A 27,947-nucleotide genomic window follows, 5' to 3' on the forward strand; every position below is an offset into this window, starting at 1 on the left:
CACAGGGTCCCTTACGCATTCGCCAAAGATGACTAGAAGGCGAAAGCCATCTTATTCTTCTTGTCAGTAGTTGTACTGATTCTCCCGCGCCCCCTTCCAAAAGCGTTCTGCACCTAACGCGGTTTTGCACGGCCTTCGTGACCGATCACGGAGGCAATGCAAAGCGACAATGACGTGTGAATACGTGATCATGTGACGTCACGTTATGTGACGTCATGTGACGTCATAATGACGTGATATGGTGACACCATCGAGTGACGATTATTTTTTGCATCACTCGTGTTGACGCCGCCGACGCGGGACGCCGAAGGGCAATCTTCCTATTTGCTGAGGCATCTAGGGTTTTCGCCTTCATGAGATATATAAATTTTCCATTGCTTCATAAGCTACATAACTTTTGCATTGCCTCTGTGATCGGCCTACCGATCACGGAGGCAATGCGAAGGGACCATGTCGTGTGAATACGTCATCATGTGACATCACCTTATGTCTCGTCATGGTAATGTTGTAATGAAGTTACAAATTTGAGATCTGTGACGTCATGCTGTTGTCTTACGGTGACGTCATTGCGTGACGAATATTTTTTGCGTCACTCGTCTTGACGCTGCGACGGTCAATCTTCCCGTTTGGAGAGGCATCTAAGCCTTTCGCCTTCATAAGCTAACGACGTTTGCTGGTGGACTAGCGTGAGTCAAATGCTGCGGCTGTGTGCTGCATTTATGTCGGAAATTACATTTTTTTTCAGTCGTGCTTGCATTCCCCTGACGCAAACACAATGTGCTAAAAAGCCCAAATTTGTTTGTGCCACTATCATACTCACGTTGGGCCTCTCCAACCTCATGTATTTTCTTGGAGCCTCATTTCATCAGATGCCACCCTGTTCGGGTTAGACACGACACTGCTGCCCAAATTGCTGGGGTACTCGCCAAATAATTACTATCCTGTTTTGCGGCTGCTGGTTGCTGCAATAACTTCTATTTTAATCTCCAATATTTCAAGTACATGTGGGTCCTAGTACACAGCCGACGTTTGCAGAACAAGTCCGGTAAACGTTACTGTACTTACTTTATTTTCCTTGGCGTTGCATGCTACCACATGCTCGGTCTCGTAGACTGGTTCTCCTTCCACTAGCAATCTCGAAGCGGTTAACCTTTGGTCTATGTATTTATTGATGACAGAGGGCGGCAAGTTTACTGGAATGCAAAGGGATCGATAAATAGGGAGCATTAAAAAAGGCGCCCCATTTGCTCACGTCATGTGTGAGCACCAAACGAAACGAATGCACTGAATAAAGAGAGGGAAGCAGCGGCATTTTGCCGCTGAGAAGGCCGATCAATACGCAGTGCGAGACAACTTCTCAAATGACATTGAAACGTACACGAATTTAGACCGAAAAAAAAAAAAACACTGAATCATCGGGACGGCACATCACAAAGTTGCCATGGGCACCGAAGCCGTAGTTGTAACGAAATTGTTTTTGAACTGCTCTGATAGCGTACGCGCAACAGTAGTTGTTTGTGTACTCACAAATGCTCATATATTGCGGCCTAAAGTTCACAGCGCGGTGCCAAAACGCGCTCGAAGCACAAGCGAAACCATCAGTACGAACATACATGCAGACGCTCATACATGCAAAGGCACCGTAAGTCGTCGCGAACCTGTGCGATCGCTGGCTTGGGGCTTCTTTCTCTTATGCTCCGTTTGGTTATACAGACAGTCTAGTGTAACGAGATATTTCACATATTTTGCACTCAGCGAGTGACTACATTTCGCGCAAGAGGCCGGTTCAGGGGTCTCCAACGCGGTGACCGCGTGAAGCAGGTGCTCGGTTTTCTGCAAAAAGACAGCGACGGTAGACTATCTTGTGCTTTCAGTTCGTCGAAAATGATTATTTTGACAGTACAGAACACAGTTCCTTTCACAAGTACTTACGGAAATGCCCTGGAGGGCTTCCGCGAGGTGTTTTTGTAGAGTGCCGACAGCAAAACCTATAGGGAGCGCGCCGGCGGTATCCTACCTAGCACGCAATCGAGGCGCGTCCGATAGAGGGCGACTCCATAACTCCTCGCGGCCAATACACGAAGACGTGCCCAAACTAACAACTCCAAGTTGTTAGTTTTTGTGTATCTCTTTGTGTAACGTCTTTTTGTATCTTTTTTTGTCTCCGTGTGTTCGCGCAAATTCGTGAAGATGGAAATATGTGGACCGGTATCAATGAGAGCAGCAAGGAGCACCTGCTTGCTGCAGGTGCTATTGCAGGTGCTACTACAGCAGGTGCAGCTGTATAAGCAGCACCTGCTGGTGCTGCTTATACAGCACCAGCAGCTGCTGTATAAGCACCAGCTCACCCTGAAAACGGACAAGCAGGTGCTTGTCCGTAGTCAGGGTGAGCAGATGGTTTTCAGGTCGGGGGTCCAACGCAGCGTCACCTCTGGGAGCTGCATTGCACAGTTTTCCGAGTATGGGCGTCCAGTAGGGTGGGGCTGAAATGATGGAGAGCGATCCTCGTGCAGGGACGGCGAACGACTGGAGCATCGGTCTGATGTTGCAGGAGCCTCCTTGTATGGTCCACTGTCACAAGCGGCAAACTGCAGGGGCTGCTTGTCGTCGCATCGACAGCCAGAAAACGAGCGAGATGGCGACGTGTGAGAACGACAATAGCGTTTCTTCGCTATCGTGACCCTGCCCAGTGGCGGTGCCGGACGACAAGCCAATCTGTATTCATTGCTATGTCCCACCCCATTGCAATGAAAGCAGATTGGATTGTCGTCCGGCGTTCGCCACTGTGCATTGTCACTATAGCGACGAAACGCTTCCGGAGCACGCGAAGGCGGCGTCATGCCACTTACTGAGACGACCATTATAACCAGTTGTGCACACAGCTTATTTATTTTAATCTTGAATTTCTGGTGCGCCAGAACCAAACCGCTCAAGGCCTAAACATTTCCTCCTAAATCACCGCCCACTGCAACCTAAAGCGATGCTTAATAGAAGGGAGCTTCAACGGTGACGGCGGGGAGCGGGCCTAAGTAGTTTCGCTCCCTAAAAGGTAACGGAGCTTCTGCTTACAGGCCTCCCAACTCATTATATCTTCTTCGTGGGCCTAGAACCACACGTCTGCTGCTCCGCAGAGATAGAAGGCAACGTTGGCGAGCGTCATTGGCGAGTCCCACCGATAAACCGCACCAAACGCAAATGCTATTAGCAGGAGCCCAGATAAATATTAGCCATGCCGCGGAAAAACGAAATGCGGGGTAGTTTTCCGCAGCCATAATAAATTCGGCGGATCCCATGCCTTGTGGGAATCGGTTTCATGCGAAGCAGTCAACGAGTAGTTCTAGGCTGCATTTTTGGCTTTGAGCCGAGAGCTGTCGATCCACATGTCGATCCACGAGGTGGATGCGCATGTTTCTCTTACGATAGTAGCCGTGTGCACATCGTGGTCTTAACAGACACGTCGACAACGCTGGCGTTGAAAGGGCAACTTATGGTCTGTTAACGTGAGTATTCACGGTAGAGCACATACGTCAGTATTATCGAAACGAAGTGCACATTACGGTGCGACGACGTGAAGATCATACGTAGCTTTCGTTAGCGTATTTCTCTAGGCTAGAGCAACGCTTGAATATACCGGGTGTTCAAAGTTAAGCTTTATGGTTTTGTTAAAATTTGGCACTGGGGAGAACGTGCAAGCCACCTTTGCAGTTAAATGTGTATCTAGGGGGACACAAAGTGAGACAATAATTACCGCTGTCAGATGCGCATTTAACGAACATTAATAATGAACTTTTAATGAGTGCAGCAAGCGGGCATGTTTGTATAGAAAGGTTGGAGGCAGTGGCATTTCTAAACAGCTCCACTTGGAAGAATTGTTCTAGCATCTCTGTGCTGCAAGATATACCTCTGCAAAGTTTATTTGCGGTTTCAATGATCATGCACGCAAGACGCTCATGATCGGCGCAGTGTTCCTCAGTGATGTGACGACCAGTCATTGCTTGCTATTGCGGGCCCGTAGCAAAAAGGGTAACCGTTATGGTCTTTGTCTATGCGTTCGATCTGTTGTCAGATTAAACGCCGCGCGCCACTGCCGCGGCACATCTGGGAGGAGCTTTGCGCCAGTGCTAATTGTTTTCCATCATGCAAACTGCAATTAAACTTTGCAGCGGGATATCATCTTTGCCTATGCGGCTGCCTCCAACTTTTCAATACATATATGCCCGCTTGCTGCACTCATTAAAAAGTTGATTATTTAGTGCTAGTTATTGGGTGGCTGACAGCGATAATTATTGTGTCAGTTTGTGTCCTCCTGGATAGAAAATTTATCTGCAAGGTTGGTTTTTGCGTACCTCCCAGCGCTAAAGTTTAAATAAAATCAATAAAGCTAAATTTCGAACACCTTGTGGCTTGCTTAATCATAGGAACACGAATGTAATGAATATTAGACTGCTATAAAAGTGGAGTCAACACTGGAACCACAGACGTTTACCTGACATGACGCCTCTATCGTAGGAGTACATACGATTTAGTGATTATTGCTTTGCTATAAAATTAGATAGCCTGCACCACAACCACAACTGACGTTGTACCATTACGCCTGCACAGCGCGTTTTTCATAAGCAGTTTCCAGACCTGGGATAGCTCTGTGGTAGAATACCTGACTTCCACGCAGAATGCTTGTGTTCGATTCCAGCTGGGATTCTAATTTTTATTCTTTGCATTTGTTTGGTCAACGCTGCCGATGTCGCTTTTTTTTAACACTCTCGGATTTAAACTTCTAATGTCTGTTCTCACCGTTCCTGGGTAGATATTGCCGCAAGTCTTATATTTCATGAGTTGAAGCTATATTAATTAGAACTAACAGACAATAACGCCAAGGAAAGTACAGGGGGTGTTATCTGTAGTATTTAGAATATAAATGTGCTTCCCCCACAAAGACTGTGGGCAACGCGCTGCGCAGGCCTCGCCGTGATGTGTAGGAAGCTTCGCGATTGTTTTGGAACAATCCGTTAAGATTGCGCGCCGCACGAGAATATTCCAGCTTTGTCGAGAGATAACGCCGCCAACAGCGATATCGCTGGAAACTTCGATAGCACCTGTATGAAAGCCGACGCACTTCGCCGCTTGTCAGTTGATCGACGGACGACGCCCTGTTCGCCGCTATCATTGTACAGCGTGTATTGCTGTAGTTCTCATTTTCCCGCCCACAAGTTCGGCCAAATAAACAGTTTCATTCTGCAAGCGCCGACTGCTTTCTTCGTCGACGTCACGACTGAAGTAACAGGCGCGCGAGACAGGAATGAACACAGGTTTATTGCGTTAGTCGTTTAAGTAGGCAACTGCAATGTGACGTCATGTAACTCAGACATTCACGCATGCGCTCGTGGCGTTTGCTGACATCACATCAATTCCTCTCCCTTAAGGGGAGATCTAGAAACGGTATGGCGCCTTGCGACGCCGGTTAGATCTGTGAACTGGATTTGCCGGGGGTCCCGCATTGGCAGTACACGGGTCATCATCTTCCGGGACTCCGGTGTTGACAGGTCCTGTCTCGTGCTCTGCGACGTGCGCGGGAAGGGGGCTGGAACCCGGAGATCTCGCCAGAGGCTCGCCATTTAGGGTTGTTGGTGCCGACACTTCTTCGGCGCTTTCGCCGTCCGGGGCTATTGGTGCATGCCCCGCCGGGCGGTGCCTTAGCTGATCTTCATGACGCTCACACAGTTCCCCGTCCTCCGTCTTGACCGTGCTTAGGCGGGCGCCCCTTGTAGTCTGCACCACTGCGGGTCTCCAACTGTCACCTGCACCATAATGCTTACACCATACGGGTTCTCCAGCCGAATGTCTGCGGGGATGTGCACCTGCAGTAGAAAAAGGTCGTGACACAACATTGTCCAACAGTGAACGGGGTTCAAAACCAAGAAGCATGAATCCTGGTGTCTTTCCGTTTCGGAGTGGGGTGCGCCGATAACGCAGTAGCCAGCGGGCCAGGCGCCTTTCTAGGGTCCCATGCACGTTTTTTCGCAACCCTTGTTTTACAGTTCGTACAGCCCTCTCTGCCAGCCCATTGGATTGCGGATGATATGGCGGAGATCGGAGGTGTACGATGCCATTATCCTCCATAAATTGGTGAAACTGTCTACTTGTAAACTGGGGCCCGTTGTCCGAAACGACTGTTCGTGGCAACCCAAATCTGCTGAAGATACACCGCAAGGCTTCGATCGTGTTGTTTGCGCTGGTAATTTTCATTGGTACAACCTCGATCCATTTGGTATGTGCATCCACTACGATCATCAACATTCGCCCTTCCACTGGCCCTGCAAAATCAACGTGAATTCTCGACCATCGCTCCAATGTCTCGGGCCACGGAACCGGCTCCCGCGCGCGTGGCATGCTGCAGTTTTGCTGGCACACTTCGCATGCGTGCGCTATACTGTCAATCTCTTTGTCAAGTCCGGGAAACCAGAAGAGTGCTCGAGCCAGATTTTTCATCGCTGTCATGCCTTGGTGCGTATCGTGCAAGAGCTCTAGCATTGATTTCCGAGCTGCGGCGGGTATCACGGCACGATGGCCCCAATAAACAATCCCGTGGCTGCACGTCAGCTCATCTTTCTTCTGGAACAACGGCTGCAATGCTTCTCGTGTTGACGGCAATTTCCTTGGCCAGCTTTCCCGAATGTAACGCATCACAGGATTGAGCATGCCATCACGTGCTGTCATTTCGGCCAAATTGCGTGACGACACGAGCCCGGTGTCTAAATGGTCTGCGAGCAGCACATACTCTCGTTCGTTTTTCAACATCGACTTCACTGTGTTGTCATCGTGTGGCATTTGCACGGGAAGACGGCTCAAAGCGTCAGCCACAATCACGTCATTTCCCGGTTTGTACTGAATGGAGTACTTGTAGCCACCGAGTAAAAGAGCCCAGCGCTGTATTCTTGCGGCTGCCAAAGGCGGTATTGGCTTATCGGGACTAAAAAGGCGCAGCAGCGGTTTATGATCTGTGATCAATGTAAATTTGTTGCCCAGCAAGTACTCGCGGAACTTCGTCACGCCGAATACCACCGCTAAAGCTTCGCGCTCAATCTGGGCATAATTTCGCTCGGCTGAAGAGAGGGTGCGAGATCGAAACCCGATCGGTTTGTTTACCCTGTCCACTTTGTGGTACAAGACTGCTCCGATACCACACGAGGATGCGTCAGTTTCCAAGATAAGTGGTTTGGCTGGATCATAGTGGGTCAAAACCTGCACCCTTTTTATCAACCGTTTCACTGCTTCGAATGCCTCTTCTTGCTTAGCTTCCCATTGCCAAGGCGTGTTCTTTCTTAACAACTCGTATAACGGTGCAAGTATTGCAGCCAGGTTGCCCAGGAATGCATTGTAATACGTAACCACGCCTAGTAATGCGCGCAGTTCTGTCACACAAGTAGGTCGAGGCATTCGTAAGAGTGCCTCGATGTTTTCAGTCTTTGGCCTCAGGCCATTTGCGCTAATGCGATGACCCAGGAATTCCACCTCCGGCTGACGAAATCTGCATTTGAGCGGGTGAAGCTTAACACCGGCTTCCCGGAACCGCTGGAACACCTTCCGCAACGTGTCGCAATTTCCTCTCTTTTCGGCTACAACCACATCGTCCAGGTAGACTTGTACACCCGGTAGATTCTGCAGTATTGCTTCCATTCGCTTCTGAAAAACCGCCGGTGCTGATGCAACCCCAAACGGTAGCCGGTTAAAGCAATGCAACCCTTTTGGCGTGTTTACCACCAACAGCTTCTTTGTCGCTCCATCTATTGGTAGCTGGTTGTACGCATCCTTCAAGTCTATTGTACTGAAAACTTCCCCGCCGCTTAACTTTGCAAATATATCCCTTATCTTTGGCAGAGGATATTGCTCGGTGTGGCATGCTGTGTTTACTGTCGTTCTAAAATCGCCACACAAGCGGATGGAACCGTCCTTCTTGACAACCGGAACGAGTGGCGCCGCCCACTCGGCGCTAGCGACCTGTGTCAATATGCCCGTGTCAACCAATCTTGCGATTTCTTCATTTACAGGCTCTCGTAGCGCGTATGGCACCGAACGGGCCTTACAGAATCGCGGTACGGTTCCCTCGCGCAACTGTAAATGAACCGGGTGACCCTTAATTAATCCTAGTCCTGACGAAAACAGATCGGCATATTCCTCTTTCAGCGTAGCAGCAATGGAAATTTCGTCAGCAGTTGGTGGCTTACCGTCGTTGACGTCAACGTTGAGCACTGGCCCTCCGGTCAGCTGGAATGCTTGAATTATGTCCCGCCCACACAGGTTTGGGCCTGAGCACCCGAGCACCACTAGCGTCGCGTTGACGGTTTTCCCACCGTAGGTGACCGGAACTTGCAGTTGTCCCTTCACTGGTAGTCTCCCGAGGAAGCAACTCAACTGTAACGATGACTTGTCGAGCCCGGGCCAACGGCGACGGTGCTGGGTATAAGTTGGCCATGTCACGATTGATACTGGTGATCCTGTGTCCACTTGCATCTTCACGGGCACCCCTTTCCACTGTAACGTTCGCCATAACGGCCCAACCAATCCCATCGACGGTTCACGGAGGTGTAGCAGGAACTGTCCGTAGTCCTCGCTGTCCGAGGATGGTTCCTCACAGTGAGCTACGTTTTCTTGGCGTGGCTTGGATTTGCACATTGAAGCCAGGTGTCCCCTCTTCCGACAACAAAAACACTCAGCGCGGCGGAACCTGCATTTGGTGGTCTTGTGCGAGTCGCTTCCGCAGCAAAGGCAGCCGGTCTGGTTCTCGTTGCTGGATTGTGTCATCCGCCTTGGCTGCGGCCTTCTGGAGAACTTCTGTCGCTCTTCCTTTGTTTCTACTGCATTAACGCCGTTGGTGACTGGTCCATCTCCCATCTGCTGTACGTTGCGTGCCGCCATCTCAGCCGCTAATGCCACATCCTCTGCTTCCTGCAGTGTGAGCGTGGACCTTGCTAGCAGATTACGACCAACGCCAGCATCCCGCAGACCACAGACAAGCCTGTCACGCAGCATTCTATCAAGCGCCTCGCCAAAATTGCACCTTTGCGCCATCTTCCGTAACTCCACAATAAAATCGCTCGTCGACTCGTCAGCTTGCTGATTTCTGGTGAAAAAGCGATAAGACTCCGCTATCTCGTTGCCTTTCGGCGCAAAGTATCCAGCCAATTTTTCAACTGCTGCTTCGTACGACAGATTCTGAATCTTGTCAGGCGCACAGCGGCCTGCCAGAAGGTCTACCGTCTTGGTACTCAGGGCGCTAACCAGTAGGGCCCGACGCTTCTTCGGATCCTCAATATCATGGGCTTCAAAGAAAGCTTCTAATCGCACCTGATATGCCTCCCACTTGTCGTCCCCTTCGTCAAAAATAGGTGGCCCGGCATGCGTCGCCATGCTGTTCCCTGGCCGTGGGGGTTAATCACCTCGTCGCCACTGAAGTAACAGGCGCGCGAGACACGAATGAACACAGGCTTATTGCGTTAGTCGTTTAAGTAGGCAACTGCAATGTGACGTCATGTAACTCAGACATTCACGCATGCGCTCGTGGCGTTTGCTGACATCACATCAACGACCACGTGACATCTGGTGGAGGTGCTGCTCGTTCATGTTCCGGACGCCCCCGACAAGCCTTGAACCCAGCCCACGTCGCGAAGAAGACACCGACACCATCAGCGGCAGTCGAGCCAGCCGCAGACTGGAAGGACTACCCCCACAATACGGACCCCTACCGGACAAGACCAGGATCACAACGAAGAAGACAACAGCCACAATGACAACCGCTGTGGCGCCTACAACGGTCGTCATGCATCAACCGAGGGAGCCGCCGACATTCCGCGGATCACCATGCGAGGATCCAGAAAGCTGGCTGGAGGCATACGACCGAGTCTCCACGTTCAACAACTGGGACTGCGACGAGAAGCTACGCCATGTCTACTTCGCCCTTCAAGATGGCGCAAGGACCTGGTTCGAGAATCGAGAGTCCACGCTAACATCATGGGACCTCTTCCGCACCGGATTTCTCAACACCTTCACGAGCGTCATCCGGAATGAAAGGGCTGAAACCCTTCTCGAGACCCGTGTACAGCTCCCCAATGAAAACGTCGGACTGTACACCGAAGAAATGACTCGACTATTCCGCCATGCCGATCCAGCCATATCCGAAGAAAAGAAAGTTCGCTTCCTGATGCGGGGAGTGAAGGAAGAACTCTTCGCCGGACTTGTGCGCAACCCGCCGAAGACGGTCTCGGAATTCCTTTCAGAGGCCACCACAATCGAAAAGGCACTAGAAATCCGCACTAGGCAGTACAACCGCCGCATTCCTACGACGACCTAAGGGGAGGTTCAGGCGCTGCAGTCTGATGACCTGCGTGACACCATCAGAGCGATTGTGCGGGAAGAGCTGCGCAAACTGTTACCTTCGCCGCAGCATCAAGTGCATTCAATCGCCGACGTTGTCCGCGAGGAAGTCCGGCAATCGCTTGGAATTCCCGAAGCACCGCAGGCTCAGCCGGAAGCCATGAGCTATGCTGCTGCAGCCCGACGCAACGCCCCACCCCCTCGCCCACGTCAAGACGCCGCGTCGCCGCAGCAGTTCCGCCGCCATGCACCGCCGCCACCACCACCGACGCCATACCGCCCGCCGACAGGACAACTAATCAAGGTGGACGATTGGGCGAGTTGGTGATTCATGATCGACGTATGTAACTGCGCGGTAGTAAACACGGACGACAAGAAGATACAAGGACAAGCGCAGCGACAGGACAACGCTGCGCCCCCCGAAAGACCGACGTTTGGCGTCCCCTGAGAACCGGCCGCTCTGCTATCACTGCGGGGAAGCCGGCCACACATACCGCCGATGCCAGTATCGACAGATGGGGCTACGCGGATTCGCCGTTAACGCGCCGCGCCCGCAGCCAGGCGAACGGCCTCGCGACATCGACGACTACCACACCGGAACACAGTGGGAACAACGACGAGCTTCCCGCTCGCTGTCGCCCGGCCGCTACATGTCACCGCACCGCCGGCAGTACACTGGCCCAAACCGGGGCCGGTCGCCTAGCCCGTATCCGGGAAACTAAGGGCAGCAACCTATGGGGGTGCGGTTGCTGTACGACGAAATGCCGAAGATCCTCCGCGGCCGCCGACGACGACAACGCGACGAGACCTTCAGAACACGACGCAAACCGGACGGAGCCCTCACGACGAAAGTTCGCGGCCCGAAGAAAACCTGACGACGCAACGTAGAAACAGCGGGACAAATCGACGAGGCCGTGATCCGACGCCACGACCTAACCGCAACGCAAGACGACGAACTAGCGACCTCGATGTCCTTATCGACGGCCACAGCATCACAGCTCTCGTCGACACCGGAGCCGACTATTCCGTCGTCAGTGGGCCATTCGCCACCAAGCTGAAGAAAGTACAGACCGCTTGGAGTGGACCCGAAATCCGGACAGCTGGAGGCCACCTGATAACACCGATTGGTGTCTGCACGGCGAGAGTCACCATCAATAACCACACTTATCCTGCGAGCTTTGTAATCCTACAAAACTGCTCCAGGGATGTGATACTCGGAATGGACTTCCTAAGTGACAACGGCGCCGTTATCGACCTGAGGTCTGAGTCGATAACACTAACCTCAGACAAAGCGCTCCCGCCCCACCCGACGCTAGGGAACCATGCACTGAATGTGATAGAAGAGCAGGTGACCGTTCCGCCGCGCTCCAGCGTCATTATTTCCATCGGCACTGAAAAACCGGCAAACCTTGAAGGCGTAATCGATGGCGATCAGCAACTACTCCTGAATCGTCAAATTTGCGTCGCAAGAGGTATCGCCGAGCTGCTTGACGGTAAAGCAAAGGTACTGCTAACAAACTTCAGCCACGAATATAGGCACCTCAACATGGGTACGACGGTTGCCTACATCGACGAATGTGTAGCCGCCAGCGATGCTTTCGCCCTCTTCGATGCTGCCGAACCTGCTTCGACGAATAGAGGTCCCGAACCGGATTTTGACGTCAACCCGAGCCTTCCGAAGGTCAAGCAAGACCAGCTCAAAGCCCTGCTCCTGCAATACAAGCACTGTCTCTCGTCGTCCTCGCGGGTCCGACAAACGCCCCTTGCTAAGCACCGCATTATAACAGAAGAAAATTCTCGACCACTCCGACAGAGCCCTTACAGAGTTTCGACGCGAGAACGTGAGGCCATAAAGAAACAAGTCGACGAAATGCTACGCGACGATATCATCCAGCCTTCAAAGAGTCCGTGGGCGTCACCCGTGGTATTAGTGAAGAAGAAGGACGGGACACTGCGCTTCTGCGTTGATTATCGGCGCCTGAATAAAATCACGAAGAAGGACGTGTACCCCCTCCCACGGATAGACGACACCCTGGATCGACTTCACAACGCAACGTACTTTTCGTCGATGGACCTCAAGACCGGCTATTGGCAGGTCGAAGTAGATGAAAGAGACCGAGAAAAGACCGCTTTTATAACACCCGACGGCCTCTTTGAGTTCAAGGTCATGCCTTTCGGTCTTTGCGCGGCACCTGCGACGTTCCAGCGCGTCATGGACACCGTACTGGCGGGATTGAAGTGGCAGACGTGCCTTGTGTATTTGGACGACGTCGTCGTGTTTTCCTCGACCTTCGACGAGCATCTCCGGCGGCTTGAGGCAGTACTTCAAGCAATCAAGACCTCTGGACTGACCCTGAAGCCAGAAAAGTGCCGATTCGCATACGACGAGCTCCTGTTTCTCGGTCATGTGATCAGCAAGTCTGGAGTGCGCCCAGACCCGCGGAAAACAGCGGCCATCGCCGACTTCGCGCCTCCCACCGACAAGAAGGCCGTCAGCCGATTTCTCGGCTTATGCGCCTATTACAGACGCTTCGTCAAAAACTTTTCACGCATCGCCGAACCACTCACGCTTCTCGCGAAGAATAACGTGGAATTCAGGTGGGAACCGGAGCAAGTGCAAGCATTTGAGGAACTTAAACGACGCCTGCAGACGCCACCCATACTTGCGCATTTCGACGATTGCGCCGATACTGAAATACACACCGACGCAAGCAGCGTAGGACTCGGTGCCGTCCTTGTGCAAAAGACGGACGGGCTTGAAAGGGTTATCAGTTATGCTAGCCGGTCACTATCCAAGGCACAAGCCAACTATTCCACAACAGAAAGGGAATGCCTCGCCATCATCTGGGCTACGTCAAAGTTTCGCCCCTACCTCTATGACAGGCCCTTCAAAGTTGTCAGTGACCATCACGCCTTATGTTGGCTAGCTAACTTGAAGGACCCTTCAGGTCGTCTCGCACGATGGAGTCTGAGGCTTCAAGAATTCGACATTACCCTCGTGTACAAGTCCGGACGAAAACACTCTGACGCCGACTGCCTCTCTCGTGCCCCCGTCGACGCGCCGCCGCAAGACGACGACGATGACTGCTTCCTCGGAACTATAAGTGCCGACGACTTCGCCGAAAGGCAACGAGCCGACGCGGAACTGGGGGGCCTTATGGAGTACCTCCAGTGCAAGACCGCCGTTGTTCCGAAGGTATTCAAGCGAGGACTGTCGTCGTTTTTCTTACGGAACGGCGTTCTCCTGAAAAAGAACTTCTCGCCACTTCGAACGGACTATCTTCTTGTCGTGCCCTCATCATTGCGACCAGAAGTCCTCCAGGCCCTACACGACGACCCGACGGCTGGACACCTCGGTGTTTCCCGCACGCTCGCCAGAATACAGGAAAAGTACTACTGGCCACGCCTTGCTGCCGACGTCGCCCACTACGTCAAGACTTGCCGAGATTGCCAGCGACGGAAGACACCGCCGACTAGGCCAGCGGGACTTCTGCAGCCAATCAAACCACCTCACCGGCCGTTCCAGCAAATCGAGATGGACCTACTGGGGCCGTTCCCGACGTCGACTTCCGGCAACAAATGGATCGTCGTAGCAACTGACTACCTCACCCGCTACGCCGAGACAAAGGCATTGCCCAAAGGCAGTGCCGCCGAGGTAGCCAAGTTCTTCCTGGAGAACATCGTCTTGCGTCATGGCGCCCCAGAGGTCCTCATCACAGACAGAGGTACCGCCTTTACAGCGGACCTAACTCAGGCGATCTTAAAATACAGCGAGACGAGCCACCGCCGCACCACCGCCTACCACCCGCAGACCAATGGCCTCACCGAGCGTCTAAATAAGACCATCGCCGACATGCTCGCCATGTACGTCGACGTTGAGCACAAGACGTGGGACGCCGTCCTTCCGTACGTGACCTTCGCTTACAACACGGCCGTCCAAGAAACGACGCAGATGACGCCGTACAAGTTGGTCTACGGAAGGCGCCCGGCGACGACGCTCGACGCCATGCTACCCAACGTCACCGACGAAGAAAATGTCGACGCCGCCGCTTACTTACAACGTGCCGAAGAAGCTCGACAGCTGGCCCGCCTGCGCATCAAGACCCAGCAGCACACCGACAGCCGTCGCTACAATCTTCGACGACGCTTCGTCGAGTACCAGCCCGGCGACCGTGTCTGGGTCTGGACGCCAATACGACGACGCGGACTAAGCGAGAAGCTTCTTCGACGATACTTCGGACCGTACAGGGTACTTCGACGTCTCGGCGCACTCGTCTACGAGGTTGACCCCGACGTCATCACGAACTCTCAGAGGCGCCGAGCTCGACCCGAGGTCGTGCATGTGGTGCGCCTTAAACCGTACTATGCTCGTTAACGCACCTGAGGACACTAATGTTTGCTTTCTTTATTAGTTTTCTTTAGTATTGCATGTATTCATGATCTCTTTTTAAGCATCGGGACGATGTTTTTTCAGAGGGGGGCATTGCCGCAAGTCTTATATTTCATGAGTTGAAGCTTCACCCACAAAGACTGTGGGAAACGCGCTGCGCAGGCCTCGCCGTGATGTGTAGGAAGCTTCGCGATTGTTTTGGAACAATCCGTTAAGATTGCGCGCCGCACGAGAATGTTCCAGCTTTGTCGAGACATAACGCCGCCAACAGCGATATCGCTAGAAAGTTCGATAGCACCTGTATAAAAGCCGACGCATTTCGCCGCTTGTCAGTTGATCGACGGACGACGCCCTGTTCGCCGCTATCATTGTACAGCGTGTATTGCTGTAGTTCTAGTTCTCATTTTCCCGGCCACAAGTTCGGCCAAATAAACAGTTTCATTCTGCAAACGCCGACTGCTTTCTTCGTCGACGTCACGACCACGTGACATCTGTACTGTCAGTCACCTGTGGCGCATACCCGTACGCCGCGACCCGTGGTAAACAGGTATGTGCCACACGTGTCTGAAGCACGGGATCGGACGACGTACGGGCAAGCAGTTTCAGGTTATTCATGCAATGACCAGCCTGTCATATTCGTCAAGAACTCTTACCATCCTAGACGAAATGTGGTGTACACTGAATTAAGGAAGCGATCGATCACAGCAGCACCCAGACGTAGCCGGCTAGACAGATAGATAAATACGTAGATAGAAACGCTCAAAACGACTTAGGGTGGCTAAGAAATTATGCTTCGCATTAAACATGGTGACGCTAACGGTTCTCAAAAGAAGCGGGGGTGGTGTCTGGTTCCCGGTACAGCGTCGCAAACACAGGTGTACAGGAGTGCTTATTGAACACACGCGTGTATTCTCGTTCATTTCGCCGCTGTGCTCCGTTATACAGCGCTTTTCTACTCGGCGGTTGACGCTCGCGCGTTCATGTTTAAAAAAATGGGCTGCGTTACATAACTTAATTAGGCTGTTGCACAATTTAGTTTAGTGTTTGCCAAATGCAGCATTGGACAAATATTGCTCCACAAGCGCTACGAAAAGGGTCTACATTTGCTCTGAACAATCTCTCTGACTGCTCGCGACTCGCTCGAAAAAGCTTTTCTGGCTGTTCTAAGCTTGTTCCAAAATGTCTTTCTGCATTTTCCAAGCTTGCTACAAATTATACTTTTGCCTGCTCCCAGGCCTGCTTTCAAACCGATGTACCATGTTCCAGCCATGCTTATGTAGCAGTAGCGTAGCCAGAAATTGTTTTCTAGGTGGGGAGGTGAGGGGGGGGGGGGGTCAAGCATACTGTATGTGTGTTAGTGCGCGCGTTTGTATGTCTACCTCTAAATATACACATGCAAGACTGAAATATTTCGAGGGGCAAGGGTTCCACCAATCCCACCACCCCGTCCTGGCTACAACACAATTATGTAGCGCCACCTGTAGTGTGGGACATCTTGAGATACGATCCCCTGGCGGCATTGGGGCATGCCAGACAATGTCGTATATGCGGACCACGCAAAGTATGCTTGCGCGTATTAGAAAAAGCTTTAAGGTTATAATACGCTCAAACTTGGGAGTTTTAATTGTATTCAAGTATTGTGCTTTTTCGCTTATATGTGCGTTCAAACCTTCCAGATATCTAAAACAGGCTTAATGTGTTCGGATGTTTTCGTGCTCAGATATCAAATCATTTAGGATTAGAGTATTGAGGGAAACTTAAAAATTAACTCCGGATTTCGGAGAATTGGGAATTTAAAAATAAACTGAGATAAAGGCTGCATTTTTGCAAGGAAAATGAACTCCGAGAAACACCCTACCAATTTCAAGAAAAACATTACACCATCACTCACTAAAGAGAACCATGTGGGGATGCGAAGCAGCGCATGGGTCGACCTAAACTTTCATTCATCACGGGCACCTTACACGATGTTAACGCGTCCTCGCAAGCGGAGCACACCATGAATTCACTGTAGTTGCTGTTGCTGTTACTCGTCCCGAACTCTTGTTGGAGCACGCCACCCGGGTTCATCGACATGCCATGCGGGAGCACGTGGGTTCATCGCGCATCTGCAGAATATCGTTCCCCGAGGCCATCACATGATTGCTGAGACAGTGTAAGGGGGAGAGGCCACAGCGTCTTACGTAGCCCCTTGCACAGGCCCGAACGTGCTAGTGCGTGGCAGCACACATGATTCCCGAGCGGACAGTCGCCAACGGAAAGATGGACAAAGCCCCGAGCAAAAGCTGCTTCACATCTAAAATAAACTCCGAATACATGGAGCCCTAACTATACAATACAAGGCTATGCTATGCTCTGCTAGCGTGCCTGGACAGCCGAGTGTTTAATACGCCCGCCTTCGAATTGTGGCTGCGCGGGTTCGAATCTCGCCTCGCAAAGAGTTATTTTCCCCTAGAATATATGTCTTCATTGTTAATTTCCTTTCTTTCTCTCTGTCTGTACTCAATTGTCGCCCATCAATGTTGTTGCGTCGCGCGCCGGAGCAATCAGCGCATATGTTTTGACAGCGAAGTAGAAGATGAAGACGAAGACGATAAAGAAGAGGGCAAAGAGAGCGCTTTGCCGTCTGCCGGTTGGTTGCTAGGCAACGCGAGGTGCTCTGAGGGCTGTTTTGTACACACGAAAAGTGTCACACGTGGCTGAAGAAAAGGATTTCATGACGTACGTGACAAGCGTTTGGTAACATTTATGTCATGACGAGTGATTCGTGTTGGTCACACGCTGATCCCCTGCTATGCCAAATTTTGTATTATAGAAGCTATGGAGACGACCACAAGAGCGCCCAGATGTAGGCGGTTCGATAGATATACAGACAGACATTTCGATAGATAGATTAGATAGATAGATAGATAGATAGATAGATAGATAGATAGATAGATAGATAGATAGATAGATAGATAGATAGATAGATAGATAGATAGATAGATAGATAGATAGATAGATGCTTGTCTTGACTCCCGACGGTAGCTGCAACCAAACGCGCGGCACCAAGGGGCATTCTTCGATGCCTTGCCAGATAGATAGATACAAACGGCCAAAGTGCTTGATGTCGGCTAACAAATGCACCGCATTTAAAAATTAGTAACCGAGTAGGAGTAGACGCCACTCATTGAGGGTGATACTGAGGTATTCTACCACAGCGTCATGCCAGGTCTAGAAACTGCTTTGGAGAACACCATATGCAAGCGTAATGGCGCAGCAACGACAATTGCGGCTGTGGTGCTGCCTAACTAATAGTATAAAAAAGCAACAAACACTACATATGTGCTCCTACGATGCAGGCGTTATGTCAGGTTAACGTCTGTGGTTCCAGTGTTGGCTGCGCTCTCATGGCAATCTAATAAATATTTCATTTGTATTCCTTTGGTTCAGCAGGCTAAATTCAAGCGGTGCTCGACCTCACAATAATACGGTAACAAAAAGGTAAGTAGTATATTATTGACATCGCACCATAAAGTGCACTTGATTTCGATAGTGCTGACGCATGTGTACTATTGTGAGTGCTCACGTTACGTCAAACTATAAGTCTGACGTCGTGTCTGTCTCTTTTTCCTTCGTCTTATGCCTAAGAAAGCGCTGTTTTATATTTTTACCAGGGAACTTCACCAACTCGCCCAATTTGCGTGTCATCTTCTGTAAGTTACCCTTTTAACGCCAGTATAGTCGAGGTGCCGAGTAAGCCCGCGGTGTCCACACAACTACTCCTCATACAAAAACACGTCGATGCAACTCTTAATGCATGGATCAAAGCCAGAAAAGGCAGCATAGAACTTCTCGCTGACAGCTTCGCATGAAACCGATTCCCACAAGCCGTGTAATCTGCCAATTTCGTTTTACTTCGTCTTCGTCACTTCTGTGCTGTGCTGAATATGCTACCTTACAAGCTAGCCCAACTTTTCGTACTGTTGCAGTATATTACTAATGTTGAGTTATCATACCTGGTTTCTGTACTACTACAGGAATCCACCTGCAACCAAGGCCAAGAGATACACATCTCAACCACCTGTATCCATCTTGGTGCAGGGTTCTCCAGTAATAACCGGCGTGTATAGAAGGCAAGTATCCGCTGATTCGAAAGCGGACAAAATATCAGTAATCTGGGTGCACTACCCGTTAGTTGAATGTTGCACGAGATTTACTGTGTGCATCAGTCAACCAAGATTCTCTTTTGAATGTGAAGCATTTCTTCGCGAACCTTTGACACTTTGAGCGTTTCTATCTATCTATCTATCTATCTATCTATCTATCTATCTATCTATCTATCTATCTATCTATCTATCTATCTATCTATCTATCTATCTATCTATCTATCTATCTATCTATCTATCTATCTATCTATCTATCTATCTATCTATCTAGCCACCTAAGTCTCGGTGCTCTCATGATCGCCTCTTTAACTTGTTGTAGACCAAAATTGGCACTGGAGGGTAAGAGGATTTGACAAATATGAGTGTGGGGTCATGACATGAATAACGCGAAAGTCCTCTCGTGTATGTCATCAGACCCATTGCTCTAGACACGTGTGGCACAAACCCGTTTTGACTTATCAAAGCGCACGGAGCCCAATTGTCGATTCTCTTAGAAACCCGTTTACCACGCACCTCGGTGTACGGGTATGCGCCACAGGTGATTGATAGTTTATATCTACCCAGGAATGGGGAGAACAGACATTGGTAATTTAAATGAGAGAGCGTTAAAAAAGCCGACATTGGCAGCGTTGACCCGACGAATGGAAAGAATAAGAATTAGGATCCCAGCAGAATCGAACCCAAGCATTCTTGTGTGGCACTCAGGTATTCCACCACAGAGCCACGCCTGGTCTGGAAACTGCTTTGGAACAGAGTCTATGCAGGGGTACGCTTGCTATGAATGAAGGGAAGAAGATGACTTTTTAGGGCTCGTTTTTTATTTGTTACACACAATAATAATGAGAGCTAACAGACAGTAATGCCACGGAAGCTATAGGGGATGCTATCTGTAGTAATTAGGATATAAATGTGAAGAAAGTAAAGTGGACGGAAAGATAACTTGCCGCCGGCAGGGACCGAACCTGCACCCTCCGAATAACTCGTCCGGTGCTTCGCACCTCCCGAGGTTTCTTGTTACTGGAGCTGTTTTAAGAAGTAAGAAAGCTTGTCTTATGCTCTAAAATAGGCAGGCAAAACAGCGCTTCAAGCCTCCAACGTCGTAAATGGTGACAGTGATGACAATAAATGTTTACATGCCTAAGTGGAAATAATTTAAAAACTAAAAAGATCGCCAGTTCTGCGCAGAACACGCAGCACAGTCATAGGGAAACCTAGAAGAGCGGCCTGTCCAGAGCCTGTTGTAGACTCTCTTGGGGCAACTAATACAGGTACGCATGAAAGGTGCCCACTCCGCCATAAACTACCGTAACTTTCATGAAGTAGGGAAGCACCCACTACGCCATCATTCGTCATTCCGCCGATAAGCGAGGTACCCGCTACACATCTGTAAGTCATTATGTGCACTTTGTTTGTGCTATGGCTGGTATGATATGGTATGGAAAAACTTTATTTAGGTCCGTCGGGGGCGTGAACTAGCACGTAGCGGGCCGCTCCCACGTCGGGACTGGTGACGATAAAGAATTTTGGCTGATCCTTTAATAATGGGTTGCAAGCATTCAACGACCCACTCGTTGCTCAATTCGCATTCTGATGGCTGGTTGTTATTTTAATCTTCTACGACGTTATATTACATATGTTAACACGATTCCTTGAGCGAAATGGCACCTGTAGAGGGCATTTTCTAGAAGGAGTTTCAAGCACCAGCATGGCTTTTGGCACACTACTCGACTGCCACGCAGAGGGCGCGGGTTCCGTTCCTCGAAATTTTTTTCATTTCTTCTTTTTTCTTCTCGCGATAGAGGTTACGGAGACCAACGGCGGTGGCGGCGTACAACCATAGCGCCAAAATCGGCTCTTGTTGTGATCTGATAACAGGTTTCGCTGTAATATATAAAGGCCTCAAACATCATCACTCTCACAAGAGCGAGAGCATAGAGCGGCTGATTACCAATGGCTAGGCAGGTGGTGGTTGGAAGCAAAGAATGACAGCCCCCAGTGGCGGTGTATGTTGCCCAGGTTGACGCCATAGCTTCATCTTGAAAAGCGAGCTTGAGGGTACGGGACACAACCAGGTGTTAGAAGTGCTAATGCTTGGTTTATGATGATAATAAGAGCGGACGACGTTTCTAGAATGTTTTTTCTTATTTTTTTTTATTTTTTACGATAATGGTTAAGGACAACGCCGGTGGCGGCGGCCGACATCCACCCCACTGCCGTTGTGATCTGATAGCAGCTTTCGCTGTAAAAAAAAAAAAAAAAAAAAAAACAGATGTTCTTGATTATCATGCCCCAAAGGCGCCAACAGTTCGAGATGGCCGTGTAAGTGTATTTTTTTCCAGCACGGTTCTCAGAACGCAGTCTCTGCCTTTATTCTGCAGCATGGTGAGCCAAGTTTCTAATGTCATATGAACACACCTCCCGGGTCTGTCTTTTCGTCTTGGCTGAGAAGGGCAGGGCAGAAGCAGAGAGCAATAGTCATTGTTACGTTATTCCGCACCGCTTAGAAGGCGAAGAAAGAACCACACGAAGACAAGCGCTTGACAGCGAGCACAAGGGTATCCGTGTTATATCACTATGTCAATGTATGACTCTCTATTGAAGGCAGTCAGGAACTCCCAGAATGACCGAGTGCAGAAAAAGTCCCAGAGCAAGAACGGGAATTTTCGTAGGACCGCTGCGATACTGTACTTTCACTACGTCTTCCGTCGCCTGAAAAAGATTGGGGGCCGTGTCGGTGTGCGCGTGGTGGTTTTTACGGCACCGCGTAAGTTGTCGTCTCTTTGCAACCTAAGAAAGAAAAAGGTGACGGGAGCAAGTGCTTGCACAACTAAAGAGAAACATTTTTGTGAACTGTGTTGAAAAAGTGACGCACGAGATTCGGCTCGCACGAGATTCGGAATGAAATACGTAGGACAGTGGGAAGGTGCCTTATTTAAAGACTCAGGGAGCACAACAACAATGCCCATAAATCGGTGCAAGGGCATCAAGGCTTGCATTATCGATATTGTGGAGGCCAGCCGAAGTTCCATGAAACCAATGTTGTCGCTAGGCGCATTAAGCAGATGACACGCGAAATCATTGAGGCGTCCAAGATTATTCGGATGGGGGATGGCTGCGTCAGTGTTGCATCTTTGGGAGTAACGCAGAAGGAAATATTGTATCTGAATTCGTAATGCAGGGACATGCAATAGATGCGTGTTTCCTCGGCATGAGTGGTTATCGGTATTGTACTATTTATATGTTTATAAACCATTTTTTGTAAATGTTTTAGGTGCGTTTTATGTAACTATGAAACGCGATTGTATAAAAGCATCATGCGTCCGTGCAATAAATTCAGTTAAATGAAATTGCACTTGTGTTCATGTGGTTCAATCTTCATCTTCTAAGCGGTGCGCAATAACGTAACAATGAATGCGTTAAGGGTACTCGCTTGCGCAAGTGGCCCAAGCGAGTACCCTTAACAAACAGTCAGAGCGGCAAAGGACCAGAAGGGAGAGATACCTCGTATTGCAAAAGCAGGAAATATAAAGAGTACGGGATATTCAAAATGCACAGCGTCATCTGTCAAAAAGCCCATAAGCTCGATCCGCCATGTTTTGTTGGGCGCTAAAACGAAACCAATCGCATATCGCAAGCCTTCAGGTGCTAGCAGCTAGCTTTGTTTATCTACGTTCTGCAATGACTTCCCTATATTTCGTGCATATTTCAGGCAGCGAGGGAGTCCTGGCAATGCCGGGAATAAGGGATCGCTAATTTCAATCGAATTTATCGGATACCTGAACGAAGAAAAAGAAAGTACCGACGCGAACTTGTTTCGTCAGCAAGATTGGCACTCTGCTTTGGTTCAGAAATGACTGGCGCGCCCAGAAGCGCACTTCAACTCAGTTTTCATTTTTCCGTGCAGTTTGGTTGTTCGCCTGCAACATAAGCTAGACTTGCAGAACAATGCGAATGTATATGCATTTTAAACTAGACGGCCGACGTCGCACACGCGCGAGCGAACATGACCGATTCCTCAAGAGTAGCTTGTCGGAGTTGCATATCGACGAAAGCAATCATTTGCGTATTTAAACCTGTGTGAGCTCTGCCGCAGGCGCTGCGGCTCGCGTCTGTGTCAAATCATTGCCACAACACGAGCCTCGCTCGGCGCAGAGATCCCAACGGGCATCTTCTCTTTGCAAGCTTTGCAAGGCACTGTGCGCCGAAATAATCCACATGCCACGTCTACCCTTCGGTTTGAACCCCATATCCCTCTGTTTTTTTTATTTGCTTTGTTCGGTCACCATGCGCTGCGAACACGGAGGAGCTATGAGTAACGGAGCCGTACTGTAGATGGAGCTTTTCGTTCGAGAGATCATCGCATTCATCTTTACGCTGATCGTGCGCCCTCGTATGCTGAGCACAATCGCGCACTGTAATAAAACGCCGCTGTGCGATGCGAAAGCAAAGAGTGCAATATTTTAAAACGATACGTCAATGAACGCACACGAACAGCGCTAAAAAACAGAACTACAATACCAAATACGGGCTATAGATTGCGGCCACAATAAACAAACAGTGTGCCGTAAAAGAGCATTACTGGGGCCGCACTCTTTGTGTACGGTTAAAGCAGCACGCTATCAGCATTTTTGTTTGGTTTGCGGCCCACCACTTATGTATATGTCCATGCCTTGTTTTTTTTTCTTTTTTTTTTTGAGAAAGGCTACGACACACGCTATTGCGAATAGTGCAGAAATAACCGTGGTTATAGAAATGAGCCGAGCAAAGCAGCACAGCGTTGCACAGGTCACGCTGCAACAACGTGTAGTGTCCATATTTGACGAGTGCGCGTTTATGACGCGAGTATATAATCGCACTGGGAAATACAATGAAGATGTACTGCAGTCCAAGAATATCTTATAAGTTTGACAGTCACACCTTCTCTGCAACGAACACTTTTTTTGAACGCCCATCTCAGATCGGAAGCGCATGCCACTAGAGAACAGCAGTTCGGCCGGTACAGCTTTGCGAAGAAGTGCGCGTCTTGCAGCTGCTGTCCGGATGAGATTTTAAGCGTGCTCAACTCCGATAATGTGTGCTCGACGATTTGTGGCAGCACACAGTGAGATTCGCTGACTATTCGGCACTGGGAGTCGAAAGCTCCGCCACAAAGCTTCGCCAACGACTGCTGCTCAACCTCTCCGTGGTCTTGCCTTGTGGAACTGTTAGCAGACGATTCCGCGACGGCTCCGAACAAAAAATGGCGCAAGCGGCCAGTTATGCCTGAGCACCTAGCATTATGAATATCCCCAGTTACATTGGGCTAATTGGAAAAATATATCTTTGTAGGAAGCGGAAAACAAAACACCGATATAGGTAAGAAAAATGAGACAAGCGCTTAAAAGACTTAAACGTGAAAGACTGAAGGTCTTATGTCTCGTCCTTCCTGTGTATGTCAGTCTTTAGTTTTGCGCTTCCTACAAAGATGTCTCGTACTGGCCGGGATGAATCGCGTAGGGCTAATTTCTCTGCTGGCAGTAAACACCTAAAGACGTAAACTACAAGCTAAAAAAAGCCGTGTGCACATCACAGATTTCTCTCTTTTGGTCTTGACGGTCCTTTCGTCTGACTGCTCTGGGTGGTTCCGAATTCACCAAATGGCATCGCCCTGTCAGCGTGGCGGCCTATGGCACGTCCCACTTCACGAATGCTAGCGGTTACGTTCTGAAACTTGGTTCAACTAGAGGACTAGGTTGAACCCCATAGAGTTGTGAACATTCAGTGTTCCTCTAATGCAAATGACAATCTCCAACTGCACTAAAAAAATTTGAGGCTAAATAGGGCCCTATATTCGCCTATTTTAAAAATGTGCATTTATACGCACTTATAAGCATTTCGGCGCAAACTCCGAATACAGGCAAATTTGAGCACTGTAAAAACACTATCAAAACCCTTCTTCACCTCTAATTATTGCTTCTATATCAAAGCGGGGCGATGTGAACACAAGGAACAAAGCAGGCATTTGTCTAAAATCCGGTCTCTAGTTAATACACTCGCATTTGGAGCGACGGGACCAAGGCCCAATGGTGTCCCGGCAAAAAAAAAAATTATTTTATTACGACGAAAGCATAAGATGCCTCATCGAACGCGATCACTGACCGTTGGCAGTGTCTGCGTCCCGCGGCATCGGCGTCGAGAACAGCTGTGTGCAAATAGTTAAATTTAGAACCTAATCGAATACGAATCGAATCAGACTATAAATCGAATACTGATCGAATAGTTGTCGATTAGTAAGACAACCATTTTCAAGTACAGGTCTAGAATTCTACAAGTTATTATTACAAGAAATACGGTAATATTACCCTTACATTTAACCGAGAAAAATATACCAGCATTATGTACCCTGAGGTAAGCTCGTTTACAGTAGCGACAAGAGCCTAGGAGGTACTTCGTCACCAGCTTTTATATAACACTAGGACCTAATACTTAAATAACGTTTCATGAATGAATATAATCAGTCTTACGATAACGATAGTGAATAGAGAAGACATTCGCTTCAGAGACACATGCGTTTAAAGCAAAAATTGATTTTTCCGATGATGAGTGAAGCTTCGACAGTCGCGTAAATGCTTGAAAAATACACTGTTGGGCGAGACTGTTGAACTGCATGCATTTGGTAACTCACAAATTAAAAAGAAAGTGATCCTTCGCTCTTGAAACGTCTTGTTCCTTTGAGGATTTCCTGTCGGTGCTGATTAGTCGAAAAGTATTCGATATATGGGATATGCACTATCGAGTACCGAATCGAATAGAACGCTATCGATTCGTTATACAAAATTTATGAATATTCGCACACCACTAGTCAAGACGAGTGATGCGAAAATCATCACGTGTTGACGTTACCATATGGCGTCGTCTTGACGTCACAGTCGGACCAAATTCCGGATGTTATTATAACGTGGCATGACGTGATGTCAGCTGCTAAGGTCATCCCATGACATCGCCGCTTTGTCATATGTGGGCCTCTCATGGAGGCAGTAGAAAACCAGGTAAGGTGCAGAAACCTTGCTATTTGACCGATCCTGGAGGCAGTGCAAACCGACGTTAGTTGCAGAAAGCTTTCGAAGGGTGGCGGGTCGGATCAGTATATCGACTGAGAAAAATTACACCATCATCCGCTAAAGGGGACCATGAGGCGACGCGAAGCCGGAGCACTTGCACGATCGCGTTCCGTTGGCGTTCGCTGGGCATGCTACCGACCTCGCGTCGTGAAACGCGAAGAGGAACGCTACGCGCGTCGTGTCTTCCCTCTAGCCTGGCCTCTAGCCTGGCAGAGGGGGCAGCGTAGAAGAGGAGAGAGAGGGGGAGGGGACGCGCATGCACTGGCGCTGATCGCGGCGTTGCGCGGGAGAGAATTTCGGCATGTCTAGCCCGCGTTTCAGAGGAGGAGTGGAGAGCGGGAAAGGGGAGAGGGGAAGTGGAGATGGGGAGGGGAGAGAAGGTGTGTCGAGAGGGTTTGCGCATGCGCAGTAAGGGCGGTCACGCCGTACAGCACCCTAACCACCACCGGTTTGAACTCCGCTATAAGTTGCTTCGCATCTTAAAAAAAAAAAGAGTATGGCTTTCGGTTTCTTGTCGTCTTAGGGAAATGCAACAGGGACCGTGTGAGTTTAACATTTATTAATTTTGTGGCGATGATCATCTAACGTGAGAGAGGGGCAGCCGGAAGGATAGACAGTTTTCTCGTTCATTAGACATATGAAGGCCTACGCGTGTAAAACCATTTCGCCAATGGAGCTTTTTCAAAACATTCAGCGTCGCGCTTTGTTCTGGTGGCGAAATTTAGCGACAAGGCACGCCAGCCAAAAAACGTCCATAGGAATGTGAAGGCTTAGTGCAAAATTTTATTTTATGCGATGTTTTATTTTATCTTTAGTGGGCATCGGAGGAACGATAGTGCGCAGACTGTTGAACCTTTTCCAAACATTTTATGAGAGTTTCGCTGTTCAAAGCCTCGGCAAGAAGCACAAAAAACGTGGCCAACGAATCCCGATGGCTATGCATTGTCGCCATGCAAACGCCGAATTAGGCAATTGGCTCTCAAACTCAGTAATAATAATAATATCTGGGGTTTAACGTCCCAAAACGGCTCTCAAACTCAGCTCACCGATCGCACACAAACGTAATTGAGCTGCCTTTTTCTTTCCAAGTACAAGAATTGACTATAATAAATGCAATGCTGAAGAATTGGAAGCACACTATGCCGATCTTATGCGAATTCTACCTTTTTTTTCTGATGTCTGTGTATTTCCAAAGAGGTAAAGTATCGCCTCTAAGATTCGAGTACGGCAACTGGTTGGGGTGTGTTTAGGAAGCATCACGCAGACCAATTTTCAGCTATTTCTTGAGAAACTAGGCGAGTAACGACAGGTCGGGATGCTAATTCAGCAGATCCCGCACCTTATGGGAATCGGTTTTATACGAAACAGTCAGCGAGTAGTTCTATACTGCATTTTTTTTAATCTGAGGCAAGCCTTACCAAGTGGATCAACGTGTTTATTAAGTCTGGTACTTGTGTGACATCGTGGGCTTACGACGCACGTCGACGACGCTGGTTTTCAAAGAGGAACTTATGGTGTGGCGTAACGTCAGCACTCACGTTACAGCACATACGTCAGTATTGTGGAAACGAAGTGGACATTACGGTGCGATGATGTGAATATCATACGTACCTTTCGTTAGCCTATTCCGCCGGCGTGGAGCCATGCTTGAATATCGCTTGCTGAATCATAGGAATACAAGTGTAATGTTTCTTAGAGCGCTATAAAAGCGGAGCCAGCACTGGGACCACATACGTTAACCTAACATGACGCGTACAGTTTATTGCTTTGTTACAAAATTAGATGGCCAGCACTACAACCACAATTTACGTTGCACCGATGTTACGCCTGCATAGGGTGTTTTAAATTCGAAGCATTTCTTTGCGAACCTTAGTCACTTTGAGCGTTTGTATCTATCTATCTTTATCTATCTATCTATCTATCTATCTATCTATCTATCTA

The sequence above is a fragment of the Rhipicephalus sanguineus genome, chromosome 8 (assembly GCF_013339695.2).
Source record: "Rhipicephalus sanguineus isolate Rsan-2018 chromosome 8, BIME_Rsan_1.4, whole genome shotgun sequence".
Classification (NCBI taxonomy): domain Eukaryota; kingdom Metazoa; phylum Arthropoda; class Arachnida; order Ixodida; family Ixodidae; genus Rhipicephalus; species Rhipicephalus sanguineus.